The following is a 15,478-nucleotide window of genomic DNA, read 5'->3' as shown; positions in this document are numbered from 1 at the left end:
TTTTTCCTTAAAAACAAATGAATAGGACATCCCTTATCCTTTAAACCCCAAATGTTCTCTGTTCTTCCCTTCACTATGTACCTTCACCAGGTAGTCCACAGTCCCTCATTCCTTCTTCCATGTGTATGGTGACTATATTTTCTGATAAAAAAAATCAGGCCATGCTGTCTATCCAAATTAATAAACCAATGAGGACATGAGACAGAAAAATGGAAGCCAGGTTGGTCCTGGTTGACTCTAAGCATTTTAAAATGTCCTTTGAACCAAATTACAAAAATCTTCTGTAGCCAAAAATGGAGACTGACAAATTATATTTGGTGCTATCTAAACTTGTACTGAAAAAAACCCATTAAAAGCAGGTTGATTCTTAAATCTACCCTACATGGCCTCTCTTTCCAACTTTCTGAATAGTTTAGATAGTGACTATGTTTCCTGAAAATTGAATCCAAATGTGGCTTGATGAAAGAGGGCAACTGATATTTCTAGGTACTGAAAATTTATGTACAGTGGAATTCTTCTCAGAAGTAACCAACTCTAAGTCATGGTCTCAAACGACAGCACTCTGCAGAGAAAATAAAAGTAACTCCAGCCACTTCTCTAATATATAAGAGAAGAGATAATGTAACACAATATGCAAATAATGTAAGATAAAAATGTCACAATTGACACTCCAATATATCTTGAGATGTGAATCACATACAGAGTTACAATGAAAAGTATGGTGACTGGTGAAAAACAGCAATAAGAGAGGCCCAAATAAAGAATGGAAAGTAACCTGGTCAGTGTAACCCTAATAAATCTGGTGACCCCAGTATAAGCATGTATCTCAGTATAAGCATGGCATCACACTAAAAAACAAATAAACAAACAAAAAACACACACACAAAAACCATGAATCAAATGCTAGAAGCTTTGAAACAATATCAACCTTTCATGTAGGTTTACTTAAAGCTGGATTACTCAGGGATTTCATATCATGTACCACCAAAAACATCTGAGAAGTATTCTTGGGACATAATTCTCTGTCCCCTAAGTTCCATACTTTTAGCAGCTGTTAAAAACACTTCCCACTTTCCCTCATCTGTGTTAAACTCTCCTTATTGTCTCCTCTTTTCTCTTCATATGACACATTGCCCCAGTACTCAGTTGTAACTCACCTCTGGGCTTGCTCTCTACAACATGGGCCGTTGGAAGATGGATTAAAAACTGAGTAGTTCTAGGACCCCTGGTCCTTCCTTATCATCCATGAAGCAAAGGTTAATAAAATTGTCCACCTCTTTGTTTGCTCGCAGTCTCATATTCTTCAGTTAAGAGTTATTCTAGACTGGGCACTGTGGCCCACACTTGTAATCCCATCACTTTGGGAGGCTGAGGCGGGCAGATCACTTGAGGCCAGGAGTTCGAGACCAGCCTGGTCAACATGGTGAAACCCCATATCAACTAAAAATACAAAAAATAGCTAGGCGTGGTGGCAGACACCTGTAATCTCAGCTACTCAGGAGGCTAAGGAAAAAGAATTGCTTGAACCTGGGAGGCAGGGGTTGCAGTGAGCCAAGATCATGCCATTGCACTTCCGCCTGGGTGACAGAGCAAAACTCTATCTAAAAAAAAAAAAAACAGTTATTCTATGGCAGAGTAAGGTGGTATAGTCCATTTTCACATTGCTAGAAAGAACTACCTGAGACTGAATAATTTATAAAGGTAAGAGGTTTAATTGACTCACAGTTCTGCATGGCTAGGGAGGCCTCAGGAAATTTACAATCATGGCAGAAGGTGAAGGGGAAGCAAGGCACATCTTACATGGTGGCAGGAAAGAGAGAGAGAGAAAAAGAGAGAGTTGGGGTAAGTGCCACATGTTAAAACCATCAGCACTCATGAGAACTCACTATCACAAGAATAGCAAGGGAGAAATCTGCCCCCATGATCCAATCATCTCCTACCAGAGCCCTCTTCTGACAAGTGGGAATTACAATTTGAGATGAGATTTGGGTGGACGCAAGAGCCAAACCACACTGCAAGGGAGAATTCTGCCTCCATGAGGTAATCATCTTCCACTCGGCTCCTCTTCTGATAAGTGGGGATTATAATTTGAGATGAGATTTGGGTGGGGACAAGAGCCAAACCTTATTGAAGGCTATATCTTTAGATACTGTCACAGCCTAGAAATATTTACCATGAGACATAGTAACTTCACATTCTGATTCTCTGCTCAAATAAAAGTTTCCTGTTCTAAGTGCTTTATATAGATTAATTCAGGATGTAGATAGTATTATTGTCCATATTTTATTCACAAGAGAGCTAAGGGCCAGGTGCAGTGGCTCACGCCTGTAATCCCAGCATATTGGGAGGCTGAGGTGGGTGAATCCTGAGGTCAAGAGATCGAGACCATCCGGGCCAACGTGGTGAAACCCTGTCTCTAATAAAAATACAAAAAATTATCCAGGCGTGGTGGTGAATGCCTGTAATCCCAACTATTTGGGGGGCTGAGGCAGGAGAATCGCTTGAATCTGAGAGGCGGAGGCTGCAGTGAGCCGAGAATGCATCACTGCACTCCAGGCTGGGCAATAAGAGCGAGCAAAACTCTGTCTCAAAAAAAAAAAAAAAAAAGAAAAAGAAAAAAAAAAAAAACAGAGAGAACTAAGGCTCACATAAGGTCATATAAGCAGTAAGTCAGAGAGCTGGGATTTGAGCAGGATCTGTTTGACTCCAGATCATGTTTCTGATCACTCAGGATATTGCCACATTGGCATTCTGGTTTATAGATGCATCTCAAGTGATTTAATTTAGAATAAATCAATTACTGTGCTAGTTTGCTTGTAGTGATCTGATAAAATAACCCCTTCAAACTCCAAAGATAGGGGTTTGACCAAAAGGGTAAACATTTTCTTCCTTGGTCAGCCTGGAAGCATCACTCCAACCCCTATAACTATGTGATAACGTAGCACACATAAACTCACAAGTCCACACTCTCTTTTCCTTCCCATGAGTTCACACGAATGTTCCCATGTTTTCAATCAATATTTTTCAAAGTGGTTACACTGATATGCACAGCACAGTTTCTTGGTTAGTAATTTAGGAAACTACTGGGTTAAACAAAGTTAAACAGACTTTTTTTTAAACTGCAGGATTTCTCTAAGCTATTAATAATTCCCACGAGGGGAATATAGTATCACAGCACATAGTATCCCTCCTCAACCTTGTTGTCTGTCTCTATATCATTTACATGGGATTGCAGTCTCTTCAGAATGTTTCTCATCATACTCAGAGATTCTCAGTGGGGGAAGTGGAGCATGAAGAGTTTGTGAGGTTGGTGGTTCTAAGGAGGCTGAGTTCACCACGTGGCTGGAATCCTATGTAAAGATGGAAGCAGGGGAGAGATTATGGATTATTGAAGAATTTGTAAATTATTTCCCATGGCTGAAGGCTATATGAAGAGAGATAAAACATCAATGTAGAAAACCAGAAAGGAAGCTTTATTTTCCAGAAGGCACAGAGAACAGCTTGGCTCATAAAGAAACAAAGGCAGATGGGGGTGATGGGAGGATCAAAACACATATACATCCTAGACTTTTGGGTCTCCAGGTCAACCTAGACATCACCGCACCTTGAGAAAGGGGAATCTCAGGCCAAGTCTTTGCTTGAGGGATGCTGCTCTGAGAAGCTGGAGTATCTCTACAGAGCCCTCTTGCCACCACACAGAGCCCTCTTCCCTTCTCCTCCCCTCTCCTCCCTGTTCATCCAGGTGATAGCCAGCCTCTGACCTCAACGACAAGCTACCATTCCCAGAAGCTGCAGAGTCCAGAAATACTAGGTAGGGCCAAGAGATAAGCCTCTAAATTTGATGAGTATTTTTCACCTACTGCCTTGGGGCACAGTGCCTTTGGGGAACCCTTTCCCCAGGGTTAGTAGTTTCTAAAAATGCTTGTTCAGATCCTGATCCCACCCAAGAGCCTTGGGCTTGGGCTAGAGTCCAGCAAAACCTGCCATTTCCCATTTATTTCTTTATATTTTTTGCTTTTTTGGTCCCTATGAAAAGTAAAAGCATTATTTTTCTTGCAATGCCTTAGATGAAAATCCAGAGTTTGCAAGATAATGTCACAGAATCCCTGTGTAATATAAGGGAGTCATGACAGGTAGGCATTCCTAATCTTAGTTTTTTTTTTTGTTTTTTTTTTTTTTTTTTTACAAAACTTGAGTTGTTACATGATTTGCCCAAAAATCCAGCGTGTGAGTGGTCAGCCCTAGAACTGGCAAAAGCAAAGAGAGAACCTGAAGGTTCTGGCTCCTGGCCCAGTACTCTGTATTACCCCAAGTTGAGCCTGGGTTATGTTGGGCATGCTCAGTGCTGAAGGGCTTGCATATTAGCTGCCAATACATCTGAATGGGTTTAAGAAATGTTAAGAAGAAATCATTCATTAATTTATTGAGTGCCTACTATGTGTCAGGCTTTGTTTTCAGCTACCCTGATGTTGGGGTTTAGTGAACAACAGATTCTTGTTCAGATGGAACACCTTAGGAAAGGACATAAACAGTAAGCACAATAAATGAATAATGATGCACATGAGAAGGTGATAAAATTGTTATGGTGAAAATCAAAAGAGGGTTCCAGGATGTGGGTGGGGAAGGTGTAGTGTTACACAGCATATATATATATATATATATATTTTGAGACAGAGTCTTGTTCTGTTACCCAGGCTGGAGTGCAGTGGTGCAATCTTGGCTCACTGCAACCTGTGCTTCCTGGGTCCAAGCAATTCTCCAGCCTCAGCCTCCCAAGCAGCTGGGATTACAGGGGTGTGCCATCATGCCCAGCTAATTTTTGTATTTTTAGTAGAGATGAAGTTTCACCATGTTGGCCAGGCTGGTCTCGAACTCCTGACTTTGGGTGATCTACTTGCCTTGGCCCCCCAAAGTGCTAGGTTTATGGGCATGAGCCACTGTGCCTGGCCTACATAGCATATCTTAACTAGACTGTTGGTAATTGTCTCAAGTTTTTCTGTAAATGTGGGCAAAACTTCACCCTCTAACGTGCTCTTGGTGTGATCATCATCACTCTTTCTCATGTCTCAATGATAGCCACTAATTGAGCTCTTAGTTCTCACCATTTATTAGCTCTTTGTGTTAACTAACACATTTAATTCTCACAGAGAACCCCACGATCATCCTCTTGCTATAGATAATCATCTATAGCAAGGATGGTGTGATCATCCTCTTGTTAAAGATGATAAAACACAGGTCAGAAACGTTAAACGTTTGCTTAAAGACATCCTGCTACTGAGAGATGGGGCTGAAATGCAAATTCAGCTTTGATTCCAAAAATGTACCCTCTGTTACACTCAGCATTTTGAGGGATCCTCTGCAGATGAGAGGCATTTCTCTCAACACACATGCATGTGCATGTACACACACACACACACACACACACACATACACACTTCTGGGTAGAGAATGGAGTTGAAGAGTTAGACATGAATACCTTACAGGATTCTGACTTTAGAACACATCTCCTCCCCAGGCCAGCTGAGCAAACTTCTGATGGTGACTTTAAATAATATCCTATCAAAACCTGGGAGAATCTCCTTGTGCCTATGTTTCAGAAACTTTATCTTTCATTCCCATTCCCTGTGAGGGGTGGTGAAATGGGCACAAGCTTTCTTGAGAGGTAAAACAAAATTTTAAGCATGCATATCCTTTGAACTAGAAATCTCACTCCTAGGATATTATCTAACAGAAATGCAAAAATATAGATCTAGTGAGGTAAATTTATATGTACTGAAATTGAATTTATTTCACAAAAAAATTCAGACAAAAAAGCAAGTTGAGAACAGTGGAATATTATCCTATCGAGGGGAAAATAATTTTATAAATGTCGGTATATGTTGCATATCTCTCCAGTGCACACCAAATAGTAGTGTTTATCTTACTCAGTTCTGTTTTGCTCAACTTTTTTGTAATGCACATATAACAGTACTTTTAAAAATAGATCAAAATGGGCCAGGCACAGTGGCTCATGCCTGTAATCCCAGCACTTTGGGAGGCTGAAGATGGCTCATCTGATGTCAGGAGTTTGAGCCCAATTAATGGCTACATTGAGACACGATCTCATCATGGCCAACATGGTGAAATTCTGTCTCTACTAAAGATACAAAAAGTAGTGAGGTGGGGTGGTGGGTGCTGGTAGTTTCAGCTACTTGGGAGGCTGAGGCATGAGAATTGTTTGAATCCAGGAGGCGGAGGTTGCAGTGAGCCAAGATGGAACCACTGCATTCCAGCCTGGATAACAGAGCAAGACTCTGTCTCGAAAAAAAAAGAAAGAAAAGGAAAAGACCAAAACGATATTCAGAACAATCAAATGCAACAAAATCTCAGTCTTCTCATGCTCAAAAAACTGGTTCAGCTTTTGGCCTGTTCAGATTTTTTTTTCAATAAATATGGTAATGTATATATTTTTTAAAGTTACTTTAAGTTACAATTAAAGAAGAAAGTTGAAACAACTTATTGTATCTACTCTATCCATTTTCCTTTGATTTGGATTAATTTTGTAGACCTTTTAAAGTATTAGATTCTCAATTGCACACTTAATAGTCCTTCAGTGGTGCAATTCTAATTATATAAAATAAGACAGAGAGAAGAACATTGATTTCTTCATATAGAAGATTCAGAGCTGACTTAAATACACCAAATCTCAGGCAGAGCTGAACATGCTTTCAACAGGGAAGTGATGGGTTTAGAAAAAGTTTAGTTAATTGGCGATTTTATCTTATTATCTGTAATTGGTCTTCTTTTTTCTTAATATTTTTTTAATTGCATTTTAGGTTTTGGGGTACATGTGCAAAACGTGCAAGATAGTTGCATACGTACACACATGGCAGTGTGTTTTGCTGCCTTCGTCCTCTTCACCCACATTTGGCATTTCTCCCCAGGCTATCCCTCTGCAGCTCCCCCCCCGCTGTCCCTCCCTTATTCCCCCCAATAGACCCCAGTGTGTAGTACTCCCTTCCCTGTGTCCATGTGTTCTCATTGTTCATCACCCGCCTATGAATGAGAATATGTGGTATTTCATTTTCTGTTCTTGTGTCAGTTTGCTGAGAATGATGGTCTCCAGATTGAACCATGTCCCTACAAAGAACACGAACTCATCGTTTTTGATTGCTGCATAACATTCCATGGTGTATATGTGCCACATTTTCCCAATCCAGTCTATCATCGATGGGCATTTGGGTTGGTTCCAGGTCTTTGCTATTGTAAACAGTGCTGCAATGAACATTCGTGTGCTTGTGTCCTTATAGTAGAACCATTTATAGTCCTTTGGATATATACCCAGTAATGGGATTGCTGGGTCAAATGGAATTTCTATTTCTAAGGCCTTGAGGAATTGCCACACTGTCTTCCACAACGGTTGAACTAATTTACACTGCCACCAACAGTGTAAAAGTGTTCCTATTTCTCCACATCCTCTCCAGCATCTGTCTCCAGATTTTTTAATAATCGCCATTCTAACTGGCGTGAGATGGTATCTCAATGTGGTTTTGATTTGCATCTCTCTGATAACCAGTGATGATGAGCATTTTTTCATATGTTTGTTGGACTCATGTATGTCTTCTTTTGTAAAATGTCTGTTCATATCCTTTGCCCAATTTTGAATGGGCTTGTTTGTTTTTTTCCTGTAAATCTGTTTGTGTTCTTTGTAAATTCTGGATATCAGCCCTGTGTCAGATGGGTAGATTGCAAAAATTTTTTCCCATTCTGTTGGTTGCCGATTCACTCTAGTGACTGTTTCTTTTGCCATGCAGAAGCTGTGGAGTTTGACTAGGTCCCATTTGTCTATTTTGGCTTTTGTTGCCAATGGTTTTGGTGTTTTGGTCATGAAGTCCTTGCCTACTCCTATGTCCTGAATGGTTTTGCCTAGATTTTCTTCTAGGGTTTTTATGGTGCCAGGTCTTATGTTTAAGTCTTTAATCCATCTGGAGTTCATTTTAGTGTAAGGTGTCAGGAAGGGGTCCAGTTTCTGCTTTCTGCACATGGCTAGCCAGTTTTCCCCACACCATTTGTTAAACAGGGAATCCTTTGCCCATTGCTTGTTTTTGTCAGGTTTATGAAAGATTGTATGGTTGTAGATATGTTCTGTTGCCTCCAATGCCTCTATTCTGTTCCATTGGTCTATATCTCTGTTTTGGTACCAGTACCATGCTGTTTTGATTACTGTAGCCTTGTAGTATAGTTTGAAGTCCGGTAGTGTGATGTCCCCCGCTGTGTTCTTTTTGCTTAGAATCAACTTGGCTATGCAGGCTCTCTTTTGGTTCCATATGAAGTTCATGGTGGTTTTTTCCAGTTCTGTGAAGAAAGTCAATGGTAGCTTGATGGGGATAGTGTTGATTCTGTAAATTACTTTGGGCAGTATAGCCATTTTCATGATATTAATTCTTCCTAACCATGAACATGGAATGTTTCTCCATCTGTTTGTGTCCTCTCTTATTTCGTTGAGCAGTGGTTTGTAGTTTTCCTTGAAGAGGTCCCTTACGTTCCTTGTAAGTCATATTCCTAGATATTTTATTCTTTTTGTAGCAATTGTGAATGGCAGTTCGTTCTTGATTTGGCTTTCTTTAAGTCTGTTATTGATGTATAGGGATGCTTGTGATTTTTGCACATTGATTTTATATCCTGAGACTTTGCTGAAGTTGCTTATCAGTTTCAGGAGATTTTGGGCTGAGGTGATGGGGTCTTCTAGGTATACTATCATGTCGTCTGCAAATAGAGACAATTTGGCTTCCACCTTTCCTATTTGAATAGCTTTTATTTCTTTTTCTTGCCTGATTGCTCTGGCTAGAACTTCCAGTACTATATTGAATAGGAGTGGTGAGAGAGAGCATCCTTTTCTAGTGACGGATTTCAAAGGGAATGCTTCCAGTTTTTGCCCATTCAGTATGATATTGGCTGTTGGTTTGTCGTAAATCGCTTATATTACTTTGAGATACGTTCCATTGGTACCGAGTTTATTCAGGGTTTTTAGAATAAAGGGCTGCTGAATTTTGTCGAATGCCTTCTCTGCATCAATTGAGATAATCATGTGGTTTTTGTTATTGGTTCTGTTTATGTGGTGAATTACGTTCATAGACTTGTGTATGTTGAACCAGCTTTGCATCCCGGGGATGAATCCTACTTGATCATGACGGATAAGATTTTTGATATGCTGTTGCAATCGGCTTGCCAGTATTTTATTGAAGATTTTTGCATCTATGTTCATTATGGATATTGGCCTTAAGTTTTCTTTTTTTATTGAGTGTCTGCTGGGTTTTGGTGTCAGGATGATGTTGGTCTCATAAAATGATTTGAGAAGGATTCTCTCTTTTTGGATTATTTGGAATAGTTTTAGAAGGAATGGTACCAGCTCCTCTTTGTGTGTCTGGTAGAATTCGGCTGTGAACCCATCTGGACCTGGGCTTTTATTGTGTGGTAGGCTCTTAATTGCTGTCTTGACTTCAGACCTTGTTATTTGTCTATTCATAGTTTCGGCTTCCTCCTGGTTTTGTTATTGGTTTTCAAAGTAACAAAATCAATCTTGCAACAGATGTGTCTGGCTTGTCCTGAATATTACATGAAAAAGATGAGCTCATAAAATCAATGAAGCATATTACCTCTAAATCAGTATTTAAAAGAGAAAAAAAAATCCAATATATCCAGACTGAGAATTAAGACATATTCAGATGAAACAATCTACCAGACAGAAGAGCCTTAGAGCAAAAAGAAGACATTTGACAGATTTACCACTAATAAAAAACAACTTTTGCCCCAGTTCCAAGGAATTGTGCTGACTGCAAAAAACATAGACAATATAAAGAAGTATAAAGAAGAAAATTTAAAATAATAATCTCATACTCAGAAGTAGTCTCTGCTAATATTTTTGTTGTTACATTTCATATTTTTCATTAATACACATAATATTCACAAAATTAGAATCAGAGAAGACATTTTTTTCTAACATAAAAAAACTCCACAGTGCACCTTTCCCTCAACTCTCAGACTATTCTTATAATATTAGATTTTTGATGTCTCTTTATGTTAAACTGTTTACCATTATAATAACACCATGATAAACAATCTTGTAAATCTATCTTTATCTGTGCTTATTATGCTAAATAACATCAAAAGAGAGAAAAATTCCCCATCTGCATTAGGAGTTTTCTAGGGAGCAGTATTTTCTCATCTGTTCTTTTCATAGCACATTAACTGACTGTTTTATCAGTATCTGTCACTGATCACTGATCACTCATGTATTTCTGATTACATTGGGCAAAAAAGAATAATTGCGTCAAAATTGATATGGTAAGTTGTAATATTGTGTTGTCTCATTTGGGGAAGATGGCATTACTGACTCAAAATTTATAAGAAGGGAACTTAAGTGTTTTTGGTGACAATCTGATACCCTCTCACCAAGCAGCATAGTCCTGAGGTATGGCTGACTTTCTACATATGGCCTGGTTCCAGAACTCAGCCCAAGCAGGCAATCTGAGCTCCAAAGTCTGACCTGGCTGAGCTATTTAAACTACGTTAATTACTCTAAAGGGATTCTGTGTCTCTGTTTTATAACAACCAACAATCATCATCATCAATAAATTCTAATATTATTTAATTTATAATAATATAACATCCCACTACTTACAGTGTGCCAGGAATTGTATTAAAGCTCTCTGAGATCTCCCTCAATCCTTACAACCACTCTATGTAGATAGCACAGCACCCAGAGCTGTTATTATTTCCATTAGCAGATGAGGACACAATTAAAGAACTTGCTCAACATCACACTGAGATAAGTGATGGAACCAGTGCCACATTGGTTTAACACCAAAGTTCAGCATCTTGAAATCACCAGCCTACACTGACTCAAAGGGTTTCTTCCTTCTAGTCTCAATATACAAATGACAATCAGAGGGTGAATGAGGCAGGAGTCAGGCTGAATGCCTAGGTTGTAAGGAACTACAGGGATAGCTGTGATAAATTTTCCATACTTTACACATCAGAAAACCATGCCTCTGAGAGGTCAAGCTTCTTGCCCAAGGTCACAGAGCCGATTACTGGCAAAGGTGGACCAGGTCTCAGGGACTCTGAATCCCAGTCCAGGGCACTGCTTCCATACTCCACTGCCTCCCTTACTGGTGTGGTTAGGATCTCAAGTGCTATGAGCTCCTGGGGGCAGCTCCCCTGGGGTAGAAGTAGAGTGGGGTCTTGGGACTCACATGTATGTGTGATTGCAGCCCAGAGCAGTTGCTGACTTGCTTCATGACCTTGGGTAAGTTCTAAACAACTATGGGTATGTCACAGTGATGGTGGGGAAATTAAAACAAGGAAAGGCACATAAATGTTTACTATACATTCAACCCTCAATAGTCAGCCATCTTATCATCATCATGATTTCAACATTGGCAAGAGGAAGAATTCTGCGGCCTTTGATCCTAGAAGCTCAATGAGGAGACTTAGTCATATTTCCAACGATTTCAGGCTATGAAAACTTTTACTTTGTTTTTATAACCTGCAACTTGCACCCTTTGGTGTGATGCCCACCATAATAAAAAGAAAATAGTAAGTAAAGTGGTTCCCTGAGTTTTGTGAGCCCATTAGAGCAAATGATTGAACCTCAGAAGAGTCACAAGGACCTCCAGTTTGTAGCCAATTTGGTCAGAAATACCAAAAGCCCAGGACTTGTGATTAGTGTCTGAAGTGGGAGCAGTCCTGTGGCACTGTACCCTGGTGTCTGACGCTAGCTTCAGGTAGAAAATGTCAGAACCGTGTCATAAGACACCCAGTTGGTATCAGGAGAGATGGCAAATAGATTGTTGGTGTGGAAAAACCCCACACATTTGGTGTCAGAAGTGTTGTGACTGTAGAGGAAACAGTTTTTCTCTGTTAATACTCACATCCCTTCCATTTTGGCACTATCGTCACATGCCATCAAGATGTCAGAACAGTCTCAGAGTTAAATTATTTCATGCTAAAACATTGCTGAGCTATTTATGTCCATTCCTTTTTTTTTTCTTTTTGAAAGAAAGCAAGAGAAAGAGAAAGTGGGAGAGAGAACAGGAGTCTTGCTCTATTACCCAGGCTGGAATGCAATCTAAAAATAGGTATTAAAAACCTCTTTTATGCCGATAATTGTGCTTAACGGCAGAGACAGGAAGGAATAAGAAAAGAAAATAACAAACAAACAGCCAAACAGTATTTCATTTAAGTCTGTGAAATGCTATGCAAATGCTGAAGAGTGATTTACTTCTAATTATGTGGTCACTTTCAAAACAGGTGTAATGTGATACTGAAAAAAATGTATGTTCTGTGGACCTGGGGTGAAGAATTCTATAAATATTCACTGAGTTTACTTGTTCCAGGTCTTAGTTCAAATCATAGATGTTAATTTTCTCTCATTGATCTGTCGAATATTAACAATGTGGTGTCAACATCTCCCGCTATTATTGTGCAAGAGTCCAAGTCTCTTTATAAGTCATTAAGAACTTGTCTTATGTATCTGCATGTTTCTATATTGGGTGCATGTATATTTATAATCATTGACTCCTGTTGTTGCATTGATCCTTTTACCATTGTGTAATGTCCTTCTTTATTTCTTTTAGTCTTTGTTACTATTAAAGTCTATTTTGTCAGAGACAAAAATTACAACTCCTGTTTTGTTTTGCTTTTCTTCTGCTCTCCATTTGATTGGTGAGTCTTCCACCAACCCTCTGTTTTGAGTCTTTGTTTGTCCTTGCTTATGAGATGGATCTGGATACAGTGTACCGATTGGTTTTGACTTTTTATTCAATTTGCCTGTCTGTGTCTTTGATTGGGGCATTTAATCCATTTAAATTTAGGATTAATATTGATATTTGTGAGTTTAATATTGTCATTTAATGTTAGCTGGCTATTTTTCCCATTAGTTGATATAAATTCTTCATTATGGAGATACTCTTTACCTTTTGGTAACTTTTTGGGATGACTGATACTGGTTGTTTTTTTCTGTGTATAGTGCTTCTTTCAGAAGCTCTTGTAAAGCAGGCCTGGTGGTGATGAAATCTCTGAGTGCTTGCTTGTTTGTGAAAATTTTATTTTTCCTTCATTTATGAAGCTTAATTTGGCTGGATATGAGATTCTGGTTGAAAATTCTTTTCTTTGAGGATATTGAATATTGACCACTACTCTCTTCTAGTTTGCGGGTTTCAGCTGAGAAATCTGCTGTGAGTCTAATAGGCTTCCTTTTATGGGTAACCTGACCTTTCTCTCTAGCTGCCCTTAAAATTTTCTCGTTTATTTCAACCCTGGTGAATATAATGATTACATGTCTTGGGGTTGCTCTACTTGCGGAATATCTTTGTGGTGTTCTCTGTATTACCTGGAGTTGAGTATTGTCCTGCCTTACTAGGTTAGGAAAGCTTTTCTGAGTAATATCCTGAAGAATATTTTCCAGCTTGGATTCATTCTCTTCATGACATTCAGGTACACCTATCAAACATAAATTAGGTCTTTTCACATAGTCCCATATTTCTTGGAGACTTTGCTTATTCCTTTTTACTCTTTCTTCTCTAATCTTGTCTTCTCATTTCATTTCATTAAGTTGGTCTTCAACCTCTGATATCCTTTCTTCTGCTTGATCAATTCGACTGTTAAAACCTCTGCATACTTCACCGAGTTCTTGTATTGTATTCTTCGGTTCCATTAATTCACTTATATTCCTCTCTAGATTGTCTATTCTCGTTAGGATTTCATCAAACCGTTTTTCAAGGTTCTTAGTTTCTTTGCATTGGGCTAGAAAATGTTTTTTTAACTCACAGAAGTTTCTTATTATCCACCTTCTGAAGCCTAATTCTGTTATTGGAACGCACTCCTTCTCCATCAAGCCTTGTTCACTTGTTGATGAGGAACTGTGATCCCCTGCAGAGGGAGAGGCATTCTGATTTTGGGTATTCTCAGCCTTTATACACTGGTTTCTTCCCATCACTGTAAATTTATCCACCTGTTGTCTTTGTAATTACCGACTTTCAAATTAGGTCTCTGAGTGGATGTCCAATTTGTTGAATCCCAGCACTGGAATCTGAGCAACCCACTGAGCTGGCTGAAACAGAAGCATTAAGATTCGTGGTGCTTTTCTGCCCAGGAATCTCCGGTCTGGCTTCCTTCTTGAGTCCCTTTTTCAATCACCTGAATAGGTGACTCTGCCTTCTCGTATTTTCAAACATCGACCAAAAGGGGACCCAGTCCCATTTACTCTGCACCAAGAGCCACCATGCTGGGGCGCTGGCAAAACTGCTGCACCAGCCACAAGAGTCACGCTGGTGACCTGTGGGCCTCCTTCACTGGGAATCTCCTGGTCCGTGAGCAACGAAAATTCATCTGAAAGTGTGGCATCCTCTCATTCTTCGCACTTTCACTGGGAGCTACCATCCTGAGCTGCTAGTAATCAGCCATCTTGGATCTCTCTCCTATGTCCATTCTTTTTTAAACTGAGATATAATTCACATACCATAACATTTATTTTCTACGTTGGGCACAGTAGCTCGCATCTATAATCCCAGCACTTTTCAAGGCTGAGGTGGAAGAATCACCTGAGCCCAGGAGTTTGAGGCTGCAGTGAGCTATGATTGTGCCACTGTACTCCAGCCTGGGTGACAGAGTGAGACCCTGCCTCAATTTTTTTTCACTTTCTAAAGTGTACAGTTTAAAGTATACAATTTGTGCTCACTTCAGCTGCATGTATACTAAAATTGGAATAACACAGAGAAGATTAGCATGGCCCCTGTGCAAGGATGACATATAAATTTGTGAAGCATTCTGTGTTTTTAAAGAAACAAGAACAAAAAATAAAGCATACAATTTACTGGTTTTAGTATATTCACAGAGTTATGTAACCATCACCATAATCAATTTTAGAAAATGTACATCACATCCGAAAACATGTAACCCTGTACATGGTGGCCACCACCCAACTCCCCCAGTCCCTCTCACATACACCCTGATAACTACTAGTCTACCTCTGTCCCTAAGGATTTGCCCATGCTGGACATTTTATATAATGAAATCATAGAATACATGGCCTTTTGTGTCTGGCTTCTTTCACTTAGCATAATGATTTCAAGGTTATCTGTGTTGTAACATGCATGGATATTTTATTTCTTTTTTATAACTGATTAATATTCCATTGTATGTATATACCACATTTTGTTTATTCATCAGTTAATGAACATCTGGTTTGTTTACATTTTTTGGCTCTTATGAATAATGCTGTTACAAGCATTCGGACAAAATTTTTTAATCCAAAAATAATTTTTTTTGAGTGTATGTTTTTACTTCTCTTCGGTATATACCTAGTGGTGGTTTGTTGGTTCATATGGTAACTCCAAGGTTTAGCATTTGGAGGACATTCCAGTTGTTTCCTACAGGGGTTGTACCAATTTAAGTTCCTACCAGCAATGCTTAGGGCTTCAATTTCCCACATCCTTGT

General features: G+C 39.3%; 1 non-coding gene across 1 annotated transcript; it reads left to right on the top strand.

Annotated features, from left to right (window-relative positions):
* The first annotated feature begins 14,711 nt into the window (after window positions 1-14,711).
* Window positions 14,712-14,818, top strand: LOC118146488 (U6 spliceosomal RNA). Its single transcript, XR_004732348.1, has one exon. It is a non-coding gene; the product is annotated as a U6 spliceosomal RNA (small nuclear RNA).
* The last annotated feature ends 660 nt before the right edge of the window (window positions 14,819-15,478 follow it).

Source organism: Callithrix jacchus, chromosome 12 (assembly GCF_049354715.1).
Source record: "Callithrix jacchus isolate 240 chromosome 12, calJac240_pri, whole genome shotgun sequence".
NCBI lineage: Eukaryota > Metazoa > Chordata > Mammalia > Primates > Cebidae > Callithrix > Callithrix jacchus.
Note: the sequence above shows the minus strand (reverse complement) of the source record. Positions and strands in the feature narration are given on the sequence as shown.